This window comes from Terrapene carolina, unplaced genomic scaffold (genome assembly GCF_002925995.2).
Source record: "Terrapene carolina triunguis isolate 2854851 unplaced genomic scaffold, T_m_triunguis-2.0 Scaffold35098, whole genome shotgun sequence".
In the NCBI taxonomy this organism is placed as follows: domain Eukaryota; kingdom Metazoa; phylum Chordata; order Testudines; family Emydidae; genus Terrapene; species Terrapene triunguis.
This window is the reverse complement of record NW_020699449.1, coordinates 2,845,586-2,860,364: the sequence shown is the minus strand read 5'-3', so window position 1 is coordinate 2,860,364 and position 14,779 is coordinate 2,845,586.

Genomic DNA, 14,779 nt, shown 5'->3' with positions numbered 1-14,779 from the left:
TCAAAGACTGTTAACAATGAAGTAAGCGGATATGTCCACCCACATTCACAGCCTTGTGGTCAGTCCTACAGATTCATTCTTGTCATTTACTACAAGTGCTTATATCCTAAATTCCCAGTATCCAGGGCTGAGCCCCGGCACCTCTAGGCTTGGCAGTTCATAGCCCTGGCACCTCTGGGCTTGCCACATCAATTATGAAAGTAAAAACATTGCTTGAGTGTCGACACCTAATTGCTTGAGCCCCGGCACCTCATTCACTTCAAATTAAGCACTGCCTGTATCCCAGTCTCCTGATTAATTGGAGTGTTTGATTACAGTGGCACTCCAAATATTTTGTCAAACACAGGTTATGAAATGTGCAAAGAACGGAAATGGAAAAAGACTTTGGTAGATAATAAAAGGGCTAACAAGAAATGATTAAAAACTTAAAAGATCAGGGGATGGAAATTAGAACATTTGCTTACAGATTTTTCTTCATAGACTTTAAGGTCAGAAGGGACCATTATGATCATCTAGTCTGACCTCCTGCACAACGCAGGCCACAGAATCTCACCAACCCACTCCTGTAACAAATCCCTCACCTATGTCTGAGCTATTGAAGTCCTCAACTTGTGGTTTAAAGACCTCAAGGTGCAGAGAATCCTCCAGCAAGTGACCCATGCCCCACGCTGCAGAGGAAGGCAAAAAACCTCCAGGGCCTCTGCCAATCTGCCCTGGAGGAAAATTCCTTCCTGACCCCAAATATGGCGATCAGTTAAACCCTGACCATGTGGGCAAGACTCACCAGCCAGCACCCAGGAAAGAATTCTCTGTAGTAACTCAGATCCCACCCCATCTAACATCCCATCACAGACCATTGGGCATATTTACCTGCTAATAATCAAAGATCAATTAATTGCCAAAATTAGGCTATCCCATCATACCATCCCCTCCATAAACTTATCAAGCTTAGTCTTGAAGCCAGATATGTCTTTTGCCCCCACTACTCCCCTTGGAAGGCTGTTCCAGAACTTCACTCCTCTAACGGTTAGAAACCTTCGTCTAATTTCAAGTCTAAACTTCCTAATGTCCAGTTTATATCCATTTGTTCTTGTGTCCACATTGGTACTAAGCTTGAATAATTCTTCTCCCTCCCTGATATTTATCCCTCTGATATATTTATAAACAGAGTCCGTCTGTCTGGCCTTACATACCTCTCAGTTACCTTTTGATTTCTTATATACTGAACCAGGCTACATGATCTCACAAGAGAGAATTTCATGCAACTCTTAGAAATAGGCCCTGGATCTTGGTGACCTAATTTAGAGATGTGCGGAGCTACCACAAATTTCACAAAGCATATAGGAGGTGCAAGTTCTCAGCAGCTTTGAAAATCAGGCCATCAAAGTTGCTCAGCCACTGGGACTAATGAACCTTGGATCAAGCCTTCAAAATGGATAAAACTGAACTGTGGCCACTAATTACACACTAAGTGCTGTCCCATTGCTTGAATTAGTTAGAATAATTGGAAACATTTTGGCAAAGTGCATAGAAACGATCATTCCGGATAACACTGCACCTTTCCAAGTAATTTTTTTTTTTTAAAAAAAAGATAGATTCTAAACAGATAATGGCTGAACTGGGTGTGATATTGGCCCTATTTAAATCCAGCTTCTGCCTCTGCAAATATAGCTTATTCGGTAGAATGGGAGTGTTTGTTTTACATGCTTTGCTGGTGTAGATTCCCATCCCTAATATCAGTGCCTACTGTCTATCAGCTAGAATTCTTGCTAATATTCATCTGACAAACCCTTTCTATCATCTCAGCGGAGTGAAAAAGTGTGGTCATTCTCATTTGTGCCTGACATTTCTGGATATGAAAAAGAGAATGTACAAATTCAATCAGTTCTTTATGGAGATTAACTGCTTCTGTTTATAAATGAAACCAGAACATTCAGTGGGGAGTTTGTTTGCTATTATATATTTGAGAAAAGCTTTGGATGAGCATAAGGTTAACTGCATCAAATCAGAGATTCTCTCCTTCAACCCATAGCCAACATTGTACTCTAGAGCCCCTATTAAATGGAGTGTTTCTGGGATAAGAGGCCTGATTCTCCGCTGCCCTGCACCTCGTTTGGCCAGATAGGGCTAGATTTCCAAAAGTACTGAGCACTCACTATTAGTGCCTGACGTTCAAGTTAATGGGAGCTACTGAGTGCTGAGGTTTTTTTGGAAATCTGCCCCTTATACCTGTACAACATGAGTGCAAAGCAGAGCTGGCCAGGGGAAAGAGATGGGGATGAGAATATGCCAGACCTTTTGACAGGATGTAACAGCATGCCCACACCCCCAGGAAGACAATCTGCCAATCTGAGCATTGTCCCATATTAGGGGCTCTGTGCAGTTTGAACAGTCGAACCCTTTAGGGGTGTGTCTACACTTCAAGCTGAGGGTGTGATTCCCAGCTCATGGAGAAATACTCGCGCTGGAGCTGATTGAGCTAGTGCGCTAAAAATAACATGCACCCATGGCAGTGAGAAGGGTGGCAGGGGCTAGCTGCCCCAAGTACATGCCTAGGGTCTTGAACAGGTATGTACTCAGGGCAGCTAGCCCATCCCACAGCGCACATTGCCTGGTCTGCATTCTATTTTTAGCCTGCCAGTGTGAGTACTTCTCCTTCAACTGGGAATCACCCAGCTCCAATTGTAGACTTAGCCTATGAATGAAATGTGTCTTTTAGTGCCAGTCAAAAAGAATTTTGGCACAGCCTAATTATACTGCATGTGGAGCCCTTTCCCTCCCCCCCCTAATTGGTGAGGACTCAGAGAAGCAACATGACTCAACGGATGGGGCACTTGAGTAGGAGTTAAGATCACTGTGTTTTACTCCTGACTCAGCCACATGACTTGTGACTTTGGACAAGTCACTTCACCTCTCGGTGCCTCAGTTTCCCCTCCCACCTTCTGTCTGTTTAGACAATAAGCTCTTTGGGGCAGGAACTGTCTCTTATTATGTGTATGTACAGTGCCTAACACAATGGGCTGAAACCTCTATATGCTTCTGTAATACAAATAATAAAATAATAGATGTGGTCATTGTGCTTCCCACTTTACTTATAATCTTAGACTTCTATTAGTTCTGTTTCCTCTAAGATTTTATCAATGAACAACCAAATTCAAACTACTTCACCAGTCACAGCCCCAGGCTATATCACAGAATTCATCTTCTTTTGTTTCCACCCTGCCACCTCCACTCTGAAATGACACCCTCTATACCAACCTTGATTCTCCTTCTTCATGGGATACTTTTTCAGTTCCCTTCCCCAAAAATCTCACTACTGCAGTATCACCATATCTGGCAAGACCTGACAGTAGAAATGCAGCACATAATGAAAATGATAACAAGAAGACGAATTGTTAGGAAGTGCAGATGACTAAACTAACTGATCACTTGATTTTATTTATGTAACACCCTGCCCTACCCATTTCCTCACTTGTATATTCTAATTTAATCTAGATTGTCAAATCTCCAGATCAGGGATCTGTCTTTCTCTGTATTATGTAAAATGGCTAGCACACTTTTGAACTCTGTACCAATTATAATAGCAAAATTATGTAGGCAAGATTGGAGGGAAAGTAAGACTACACAAATCAGCATAGAGAAGTTGTAACTATTTAAAAACACAGGGTCCAATCTCGCTCCAATGACAAAATTGCCAGTGGTGCAGAATTAGGGCCACAAGATAAAGAGATAATTTCTCAGATATTTTCCATTGCCTAATATTCACCATGAATCAGGGTGCTCAATGGTTTAACCTAGGGCGGGATGTGACACCCTGTACCCCATGTTGACCACTTCTATAAAATTATGATACATTATGTACAAAGTATGTCTTGTGAGGTATCATATGAAAACAATCTTCTGAGCATAATTGTCCTGTTAAAATGCATGTAACAACAGTGTGTAAAGCTATGAGATTTTACTGTATGATATTACTGAAGTATGGTATGATTCTGGGGAACTCCTACAGACTAGTTCCTTAGAGATAAAGGACTGACCAACACCCAGCCAGGTATTAAGAAACTATCAATTACTTAAGAGGCCATTCTCCAGCAGGTGAGAAGGTATAAACAAGAAATTTACATTTCCTTACAGAGGCGGTTCAAACCTCACGTACACAAGAGACTGCTTGTCGCTTGCACCCCAACGGGAAGTAATCCTCAAAGAGGGAAGAGGGGTAAAAGAATGAGAGACAATAGCCTCTACCTCACCACTCCTCCTCCCATCTCTCTGCTCATGACATCCAGGAATACCTGAAGGACATTGAACTGGGGGAGGGGTGCCTGGCTGTGAAATTTACTGCAGTTTATGGTGAGATAAAATTTTTTGCTTTTACTTTGCTTGTCAAGTTAGGTATTAGCTTGCATATTTAGCTTTTATTTTCTTTGCAACCAATTTTGACTTGTATGCATTATCACTTGTAATCACTTAAAATCTATCTTTCTGGAGTTGTTAAACTTATTTTATTGTTTTATCTAATCCAATGTGTGTTCAGATTGAAGTGTTTGGGAAACTCCACTTGAGACAACAAGGCTGGTGCATAATCATTTTCCTATGATGAAATGACGGACTTTCTATGAGCTTATACTGTCCAGGTGGGTATGGAGCAGTACAAGACACACATTTCTGGGGAACAAGGCTGGGACTGAGAATTTGCAGGTGTTACCTTGTATGTCATTCACGAGTGGCTGGGAGAGCATTCATGTATTCAGCTGGGAGTGATTTGACATGCTAGTGGCTGTGTATGAGCAGGACCAGGAGCAGTGGCAGTTCACAGCAAAGCAGTGTAAAAGGCACCCCAGACTGCAGAGTTGAGGGGACACCACTGTCCATCAGACCAGAGCGTACCCTGGGGAACATCACACCGAGATTCAATCCTTCCTAGTTACAAAATCATCAGTTATCTGCTTCTGATCCATTACAATGAAAGTTTGGAAAATCATCTAATTCTTCTTAACCACAGGGACCTGATCCTTAGCTGGTGTACACTGACCTAGGCTGATCTACACCAGATGAGGATCTGGTCCTAGTGGTTGGCAGATGGTCAATAACAAAAAGTCATTTGCGAATGTCCATTTCACCTTGATGGAATTCACACAACCCCTTTAATTCACTTTCGGAAAAACATTCAGAATAGTGGACTTTTGTCTGCAAGAATACGAACGGCAAAAGAGTTGTAGAGGCGTCTGCAGAATCATAGTCATATGATCACAACCTAGATCTTATGTGTAATTTGTCTGTACTGTGACACGCCGAGCACCCTTTGGGTGCTGCAAAATAATAAATCATAATATGTGGTTTCTTATGCAACATTAATGTGGACATGTGATCATGCTGTATCTTTTATGGTGTACAGTAAACCACCTCTAGCGTAATATAAAGTCACACATAACAAGGAAAACAAGAACTGAAAATAACACGTATCTGCAATGTGGCTGAGTTCATGTTGTGGCAAAAACTTACACTTTAAAATTTCCTAAGTTCTATTTGCTTGATATCTCATATTTCACACTGCATTAGCATTCAGAGTTCTTGTTTGGCTGATTTGGGTATTTTTGTTTGGTTTTCTTTTATTTATTTTCATTCAATTTCCTTAAAACAAACCAAAGGGGGAAAGTCACCTTTAAGAGCTTAATTAACTCTTAAATCTTAAGATAAGGTTAATGGTACATTACAACCAAGTTTTATGGTACCTTATATCGGTTCTCAGAGGTAAAGCATGTACAGTGAACCCAACAATCTAAGGCTTTTTAGATTTACGCTGCTTTGAAAGACAAAACACAGAGTGTTCTGCTTCTCAGGAACCAACATTTATTTTTATACATCACACTTTTGTAATTTCAGTCATACTGAACCAATATTCTTCCAACTTGGCTTGTTTTCCCTGAGGGCTGTATTGAGCAATTGCCTTATAGCCTGTTCTCGGGTATGGGTATGCAAATATCAATGGCTTTCGCTGGGTTTTATATAACTGGGAGCAGAATGTGCCTTGGGCAATTTGAAGGTTTTATCTTCAGCCACTTTTAAGTCATGGAAGTACAGCTGCAACAGACGGGAAAGGTGTATTCCTTTCTCCACCAAAGCACAGAATCAAAAATGGATTACACTGATTGGACTCAGACTTCCCAAAAACTGATCCTTTGAGCTGTGACCAGACATAGAACATTTCAATCCAAAGAGAGAATTTTGCCTTAAATAAATATAAATAAAAAGTTATACACAACTGAAAAATGGGTGAAAGAAAAACCACCTCTCAACATTCACTAAAGTGTTTCCTGCTACAAACTCTAGGATATTATTATATGTTCTTCCCAAGAGAGGACTTTTCAGTGAGTAGAAGAAAGCAGCAGATATACAAAGCTGGCTTATGCTCAACCCAGGAAATACAGAAGTGATGCTGGTAGGAAGGGACAATGCCAATTTCCTCACCGTCTATCTTAATCTCCCCAGTGATCAAGGGTATCAGTCCCACAATAGATTGAGATGGTGCAAAGACTCTGGGTGTTGCTAGACTCCTCATTAATCCTAGAAATGGAGATTGGAAACCTTGGTGAGAAACTTTTCTACAGCCTTTGTCCTGCCAGGAGGCTTCACCCACTTCTCTCAGATGAGGCCCTAACCACAATTATTCACATTTTCACCACTTCCAGGATGGAACGCTGGTATTTAGTTGACCACTTTACTCTACACAATCCCCCAAGACCACCATGCTCCATACATGATGCAGCTTCCAACAGATTCCAGAAAGATTCCAACAATCCCACAACGTAAACATTCTCAGGGGTGGGACACTAACTCTGGTAATCCTTTCCAGAAGAGATCTAGCTGATCCTCAGGTGAAAAACACTGGTAGAATTAGTATAAAAACAACCTGGTACCGTTAGTGTAGAACAACTTGCCCTCTTAACAAGCATTGATGCTGCTGTGAAAGGTTTAAGTTGGTTCTGCTGAACCACTGAGGAAGGTGAGTTGTTACCTCACCTAAATAAAAGTGGTCCTCTTGAAGAGGGGATGTGGGCTGAGCAGCAGCCAAGCCTGGCAAGAAGATTTGAACTTACCTTTGTATTTTCTTACGATTGTTGTGTTTATTAATAAAGCCAAACCTCAGGAAGGGGGCAAGTTTGAACTTTTTATACTATGTATCTGCATAGCAAAGATGGGAAAAATGCCTACTCAGACACACCTTTGCCCTTTCCCCCCACAATTCATGCTCTTAACCAATGACCCCTCCCCCCCAAAAAAGCCACAACCCCTATCCCCATGTGGAACAGAGAGAGAAAACAACTTTTTTATTATGGGCTTTGGTGCTCTCTAGTTTTGTGCAGCAGTGAGACAGGCATTATAGAAAAACCTTAGCTATAAAGGTAGATGGGAAGAGAGAGAGAGAGAGAGATTAAAAGTGGTAAAAGTGAATGGTTGTAAAAGCTTTGGATAGAACAGTTTGGAAAGTTTCTGTGATTTTTTCAGGATCTATGTGAGACTTCCTCTGAAATATGCCCTGTCTACAGAACCTGTACAACCTGGGACCTGCCTAAAGAGCTGCATCCCTGGGCATGTCTGCCTTTTACACCCTGGCTTGTATATAACTACCAATTTACAATACTTCAGCTCAGAATGAACCAGTGTTATCTACTTACTCTTCAATTATAGTGACATTTTATTGTGTAGTATAAAACACATCATATGATTCATAATGAGTCAGCTGGAGAAAGGTCAGGTGAATGTTTCTATTATTGCAATAACCTTGAATACACAAAACTTTCTCACAGATTAAATAAATAAAATGTACTCTTTAACCTTTGCCCCGATCAAGCAAGGATAACTTTTAAATTCCCAATCAATACTTTCTTCAAGTTAATATTTAAAGAGACGTTTGAGGTAAGTGTATGTAGGAATTTTAACTTTGCACAAGAGAACAGCTTTTCATAAGCATGTATCAGTGAAATACAGAACAAGGGAATCTTCATTAAAATAGTGAGACAATGTGCCTCCATTCTGACCCAGTAGTGATAGACCTATGACCAACACAAACCTATGGAGGGGAAGCAGGAAGATTCTCTATTCCTCACTATCAGGTGCAGAAGATGATCCAGGGCTTTAAGGACAGAGGGCTTGGTCCCAGAGGTGAGAAGGTTTGGTGATAGAAGGGAAGCTCTGCCAAACATTATGGCTGGCACTACAAGGAGCCATCCATTCCTGGCCTCCTCCAAAACCTTTGCTGGCACTGGAGAAACAGCTCTTCACCGGCTTACTGGCTGGGAGTGACCTGTTTGCATGCTTCTGGCTTGTCAGAAGAATATATGGCTATCGTGCAGAATGCAGGGGCTCAAGTGGTTTACAAAGCCAGCTGTCTAGTGAACATAATACACCTACTTTTCTAGAAGCCAGGGAGCCTCTTCTCTGTCCTCCGCACCAACTGGTGGCAAGCAAGTGTCTATGGCCATTTGCTGTTTACTCGGACGGTGTAAATTGGAATACCTGCAGCTTTGGAAATATGCTGTTTTAATGTGTTCACTTCCTCCCCTCTTCTTGGCATCGATATCTGCGGGCATCTAGTGAGAATTCTTCCCTAAAGCCCTTGGTTTTTAAAACATGATCTCCTTTTTTGCACTTGAAAATAATTATTACCTGCCCAAGTAAGGACATGTAGAGTTCTCCCTAACTGACTGTGCCCACAAAGACAGTAGTAAGACCCCTGCCTGTCCTCATTTGCACCCCACCAATAACTCCAAAATTCCAAGATCAAAGGCTGAAATAACTTTAAAAATCAGGGCCTTGATATTTAAATATGATCAATTATATTATTGTTGTTTCCTTGTTAAATTACAGAAAAAAGACTGAGACCCAGCATAGCTTTTCCCAAAATTCAAATAAAATAATATAAATAACCACAATAAAACAAGTTAAGAATCCTTCATGTGATGACCATAAAAGCACTGAAACTCCTGATAAGCAAAGAGCTGATTTTCTTTGGGTCTTGTAATCTAACTTTTGGCAGGTAAAATTTCCCCTTTACACAAGATGAAATACAGAAATCATCAGTTACTTTAGTAGCCCTATGAAAACAAGTAAATGTGTCTATCCAAGGGCTGACTAATCTAACCATAAATCATTGTAAAGATTATGGGAAAGACTGGAGTGAGGGGAAACAGAATTGCCATTATATGGCTTCACCGTCAAGGGCTCTCTACCTATTTATCTCTAAAAAATGGCCTAAATGCAAATAATAGTGAACTGAAAAGCTTGACACAGGCTCTGAGAGATTCCCACAGTTTGCCTCCACAGGCTCATGAGCTTTGCCTGTTTGATGTTGGAGCACTATGTACTCCTAGTCTAAAATGTGTAAAAGTCACTTTGCTGAAGTCAGTTTCAGGAACTGACACTAGAATAACTGCCTGTAGTTTAAACAGCCAGTTCTCCGCCCATGAGTAGCCATTTGGGATCTGGCTGATTAATTGTATTTTTATACACATACCATATTTGTCTTTAGTGTCATTTATTATTTATTTAACATTGTGGGTTTACACAGCACTTTATAATAGGTAAAATATGCGGAACTAAGAGCAGAGACCTGCCCTGGAGTCTGTACCTGCAATGTGCTGAGTTCCTCGAGTAGCGTAGAGTTCGCTCAACTTCCACCATAACCCATGCTGAGCACTTGGCAGGATCAGGCTCCTGGGAGGAGAATAGGTCTCAATACAAACTTTACTCTCAGCTTAATCATGTGGCTTTGGGACACTCCCAGGAAGATTTAGGTTGCAACTGAAAACATTGTCTTGGCAGCTTGGAGCAGACATAGTTCAGTTCCCACAGACCTACTGCAGTTCAAAGGGGAACGATACTCAGGCTTTTTGAAATTAGAAGAGATAAGTACCTGTCAGCATGAATAAATTCTGAAATGGACTAAATAGAATCTTGCATTCATGGTGTTTTTAAATTTCATCCTTTCTTAATATGAACAATGAAACACACCATAAACCGATTGGCTTGCATTTTCCGTGATAAAGTGCCCAACCTACTACAGACCAACTTAGGTTTCTATTACAAAAAATACTTCTATGTCAGGTTGGCTAGTCCAAAAGTGCATTCAGCTGAACTGACTCGTCCCTCATGAACTGTTAGCCTCTTCCTCACCCTGGTAAGTCTCAGTAGTAGCATGGGCTCAAACCAGAAGTCTGACTACCCCCAAGCCGTGACAGAGTTTGTATCCAGAGCATGTGTGGATGATTTGTCATCATTGTTTTCTACTAAGTTGTATACGATCCCATTATTCTGTATTCTCTTCAGCATGACCTGATGTGAAGTTCCCTTCCCAGAGAGGTAACTATCCTATAAGGCAGCAGTTCTCAACCAGGGGTTGGGGCACCCTGGGGGACTGTGAGTAGGTTTCAGGGGCTCCACGAAAATAAAGCAGAGAACAGGGCCAGTGTTAGACTCACTGGGGCCCAGGGCAGAAAGCCGAATCCCAAACCCAGCTGCTCAGGGCTGAAGCCAAAGCCCAAGCCCCTCCTCCTGAAGCTGAAGCTCGAGCTATTTAGCTTTAGCTGGGCAGTTGCTCGGTTTGCTACCCCCAACACCGGCCCTGGCTTTCAATCTACTGAAAAACAGTCATTGTAGCGCGGGTGGGCTGTGGAATTTTTATAGCATGTTGGGGGGGGGGCCCAGAAGGGAAAAGGTTGAGAACCCCTGCCATAAGGTATCCTTATTGAGTTAAACTACATCAGTGTTGTGGGGACGAGTGTGCCTGGAAAAACCCTGAGTCTGGAAAAACCCTCCTGGTGAAGATTATTATGTATCTTTATTTGGAAACAGCTCTCAGTGCATGATCTCAATATATTCTTAAAATATGGCTGGGGAGGAGAGAAAGACCATTGGATCCAGGCCCAGTAATCTAAGCATGCCTAGGGGGAGGCAGTGGAAGAAGGAGAAAAACAAGGGCCTGATTCTCGACTGCCTTTCACATCTGTGTGGTCACGTGCACCTGGGCAAAGTGGGCATAAAAGCATTTGGTAGGATTTTACACCCACTTTGCACAGGGGTGCATAGGCAGTGAAAAATCCGATTCAAAAGCAGAGGGGGAAGATTAAGGTGTACATGAAGGGAAGGAACGCAGCAGGTGCATGTCTGTCCTCAGGAGGAGTCTAGGAAGACGAGTCTGCTTAGAAAACTTTACTTTGCCATTTTGATGTGTGTCTTTGTCCTTCTATTGGCTATTTTCCTGAGGTTTTCTGAATGGCACAGAGAACCAAAAGAGCTCATATACTGGAAAGGAATGCAACATGAGCCAACAACATGCTTCCCTTCTGGCACAGCGGAGTGGAATTTGTTTTTTTTTTTTCCCTTGATTCCGGAACTATACAAATAATGATAAACTCATAAAATAATACTTTCCATAACATCTTCCATGCAAGGAGCTCAAAGCACTTTGCAAACATTAAACAAACCTCACTACACCAAACGAGGTAAATAAGAATTACTCTCTCATTTCACAGATGGAAAACTGAGGTACCGGGAGAATTTCAAGGTCACACTGGAAATCTGTGACATAGCTGGGAATAAAACACAAATCTCCTGAGTCCAAGCCATGTGACCTGACCACAAGAGCCTCTTTCCCTCTGTTAATAAAAGGTGCATCACATGCACAGCTGTGCTTCGCAAACAGGAAAATTCTACTGTCTACACTCATGGGAATAAGCATTCTTCGCTCTGCTCTGTTCTTTCAGACAGGGTGTTTGGACAGTGTTTAAAAAAACAGCCTGGCATCCATTTTCTTCATCCTTCTGTTTAAATCATTTTGCAGTGATACTGAACCATCCGGTGCATCCCACTGTAAGAAGGGCCAGTTAGAACAATACTAACTTGGAGTGAGGACCAGAACATTCAAAGTGTCATTTAATGGATGGCCAACAGGGGGAGAGGCAGCCCAATTAGTGAATTTCCAAAGAAAGAGCAGAAAGCTAAAATAATTTAAATGCAGCAGTTAGATCATTGGGAGTTGGTGGTGAACAAGCAGTGCAGGATTGGGCTTATTAACCCATTAGCCGATTCTGGTTTGAACTGCAGTTCTTACACGATAACTGCAATACTTTTAAAGCCTAGTACATTTCAAAGCCCAAATTCAGGCCTTTCTAACTTAAAAGGAATGTGCCCACCACCTTCACCTACTCCCAGTATCCCTGTATGATTTTTCACAGTACCATACTGAAAAAAAAACACAAAATGCACAAATGTTCACATTCCATTGTTCACAGATTAGCTGGGGCATTGGGAGACCTTAGCATGTTTTAATGCCCTCCCTACACATTCCCAATTCCCTGCTCGCTCTCAGCCTAATTGTGTTGGAATAAAGGGATTCATATGAGAGATGAAGGAAATTGAGTATAATTTTCAAAAGTACCTAAGTGATTTAGGAGCCTAAATCCCATTGACTTTCAATTAGACTTAGGCTCCTAAGTTTGTAATTGATTTTTGAAAAATAGGATTTAGAGGCAGATTTTCAAAAGGTATTTAGATAACACCTATGGGGCTTTAAGAAGCAACTAGACATGTAACTCCCATTGATTTCAGTGGAAGTTAGATGACTAAACTGCCTAGGTGCTTTTGAAAGTCTCACTAGGCACCTTTGAAAATCTGGGCCTAGGCTTCTAAGTCTTTTGGAAAATGTATTCATTCATATTATTAACCTTCAGAGAAGACCCTTACAGGCAACCTGCTTATTTAAATTGATTATTATTGTAAAATTGATCTTAAAATTTATTTGAGGTTGTTGGACAGAACAGAAAAATGGGGCATAGGTTTAAGTTAAGAGGAAGTGTAATAATCCAGGAGGTATTATTTCCTGGCAAGTGTGATGAATGGGGAGAATGATCTTACAGTGAAGGAGGTGGGTTATGTGTCTACACAATAACTGAGTTTCTGGATGCAATTTTTCAAATTAAAGGATTATTAGATATTTTGGTTGTAGGAATTAGCTGACTCCTATTATGAAGTGTCAGGAGAGGTATAAGATTTTGCATTTCACCAGAGAATCTCAAATAACTTTCTAAACATTAATGAATTCTGCTTCCCAAGACTCCTATAAGTCAGGGAACAAATAGGTTTAGCGACTTGCCCAAAGTCAGAGAGGAAACCTGTGGTTAAGCAAAGAACAGAACCCAACTATTACCCCTGGACCCAGACTCTACAGCAGTGGTTCTCAACCAGGGGTACACGTACCCCTGGGCGTACACAGCGGTGTTCCAGGGGGTACCTCAACTCATCTAGATATTTGCCTAGTTTCACAACAGGGCTACATAAAAAGCACTAGCAAAGTCAGTACAAACTAAAATTTCACACAGACAATGACTTGTTTATACTGCTCTCTATACTGTACATTGAAATGTAAGTGCCAGATTTATATTCTAATTGAATGAGAATTAATTCTCTAAAAATGAGAAAGTCGGCAATTTTTCAGTAATAGTGTGTCTGTGACACTTTTGTATTTTTATTTCTGTTTTTGTAAGCAAGTAGTTTTGAAGTGAGGTGAAACTTGGGGTACACAAGACAAATCAAACTCCTGAAAGGGGTACAGTAGTCTGGGGAGATTGAGAGCCACTGCTCTACAGAATATGTTAGGGACTATTTATATAAAGAGTATATGTCTAGGCGCAACTTGTGGACACAACCTGCTTATTCTACGTAGCCTTGGTCATGGATTTTCTGAGTCATTGGACAGACACTGATACAGGGGGTTATAGCACTACTGGAGATTGGGCTTTCCTGAAATGGCATCCTAAACCCAATCCCTGAACTGCTGATGAATGGAGGTTAGTGTTATAAATATAAGAACATTCCTGGACAGTGGACAAGCCTAATAGATTTTGGCATTCCAGTTCAGTTTGGACATTGACCCCCGAGTCTGCATGATTCTCCAAAGACTGTCTGAACTATATGAAACCCTTAAATTTACAAATTCACAGATTATAAAGCTTGAAAGGACAATTGTGATAATCTAGTCTGATCTCTTGTACAACATAGGCCATAGGACTTCGCCAAGCATATCTTTTAGAAAAACATCCAATCTGTGACCGGTTGGATCACAGAAACCCCCTTGGGAACTGCCACCTGATGTGTTGAGACTACCTCTAAGCCCGTTTTCCCTGACTGGCTTGGGACTTCAGTGCCTTGCCTGGTTTGATCCAGACACACTTGCCTGCTACAAACACAGACCCAGGTCTGAACAACGTCCCCCAAAAGCTGCAGGCTTAACTGAAAACAGCTTAAGAAGTTTCAGAGTGGTAGCTGTGTTAGTCTGTATCAGCAAAAAGAATGAGGAGTCCTTGTGGCACCTTAGAGACTAATACATTTATTTGGGCATAAGCTTTCGTGGGCTAAAACCCACTTCATCGGATGCATGCAGTGGAAAATACATGTTCTCTGTGTATATATATCTTCCTACTGTATTTTCCACTGCATGCATCCGATGAAGTGGGTTTTAGCCCACAAAAGCTTATGCTCAAATAAATTTGTTAGTCTCTAAGGTGCCACAAGTACTCCTCATTCTTTTAGCTTAAGAAGTGTTCCTGTCTCCAACACTCGGGTACCCAACTCCCAATGAGGTCCAAACCCCAAATAAATCCGTTTTACCCTGTATAAAGCTTATACAGGATAAACTCATAAATTGTTCGCCCTCTATAACACTGATAGAGAAAGATGCACAGCTGTTTGCCCCCCTCCCCCAGGTATTAATACATACTCTGAG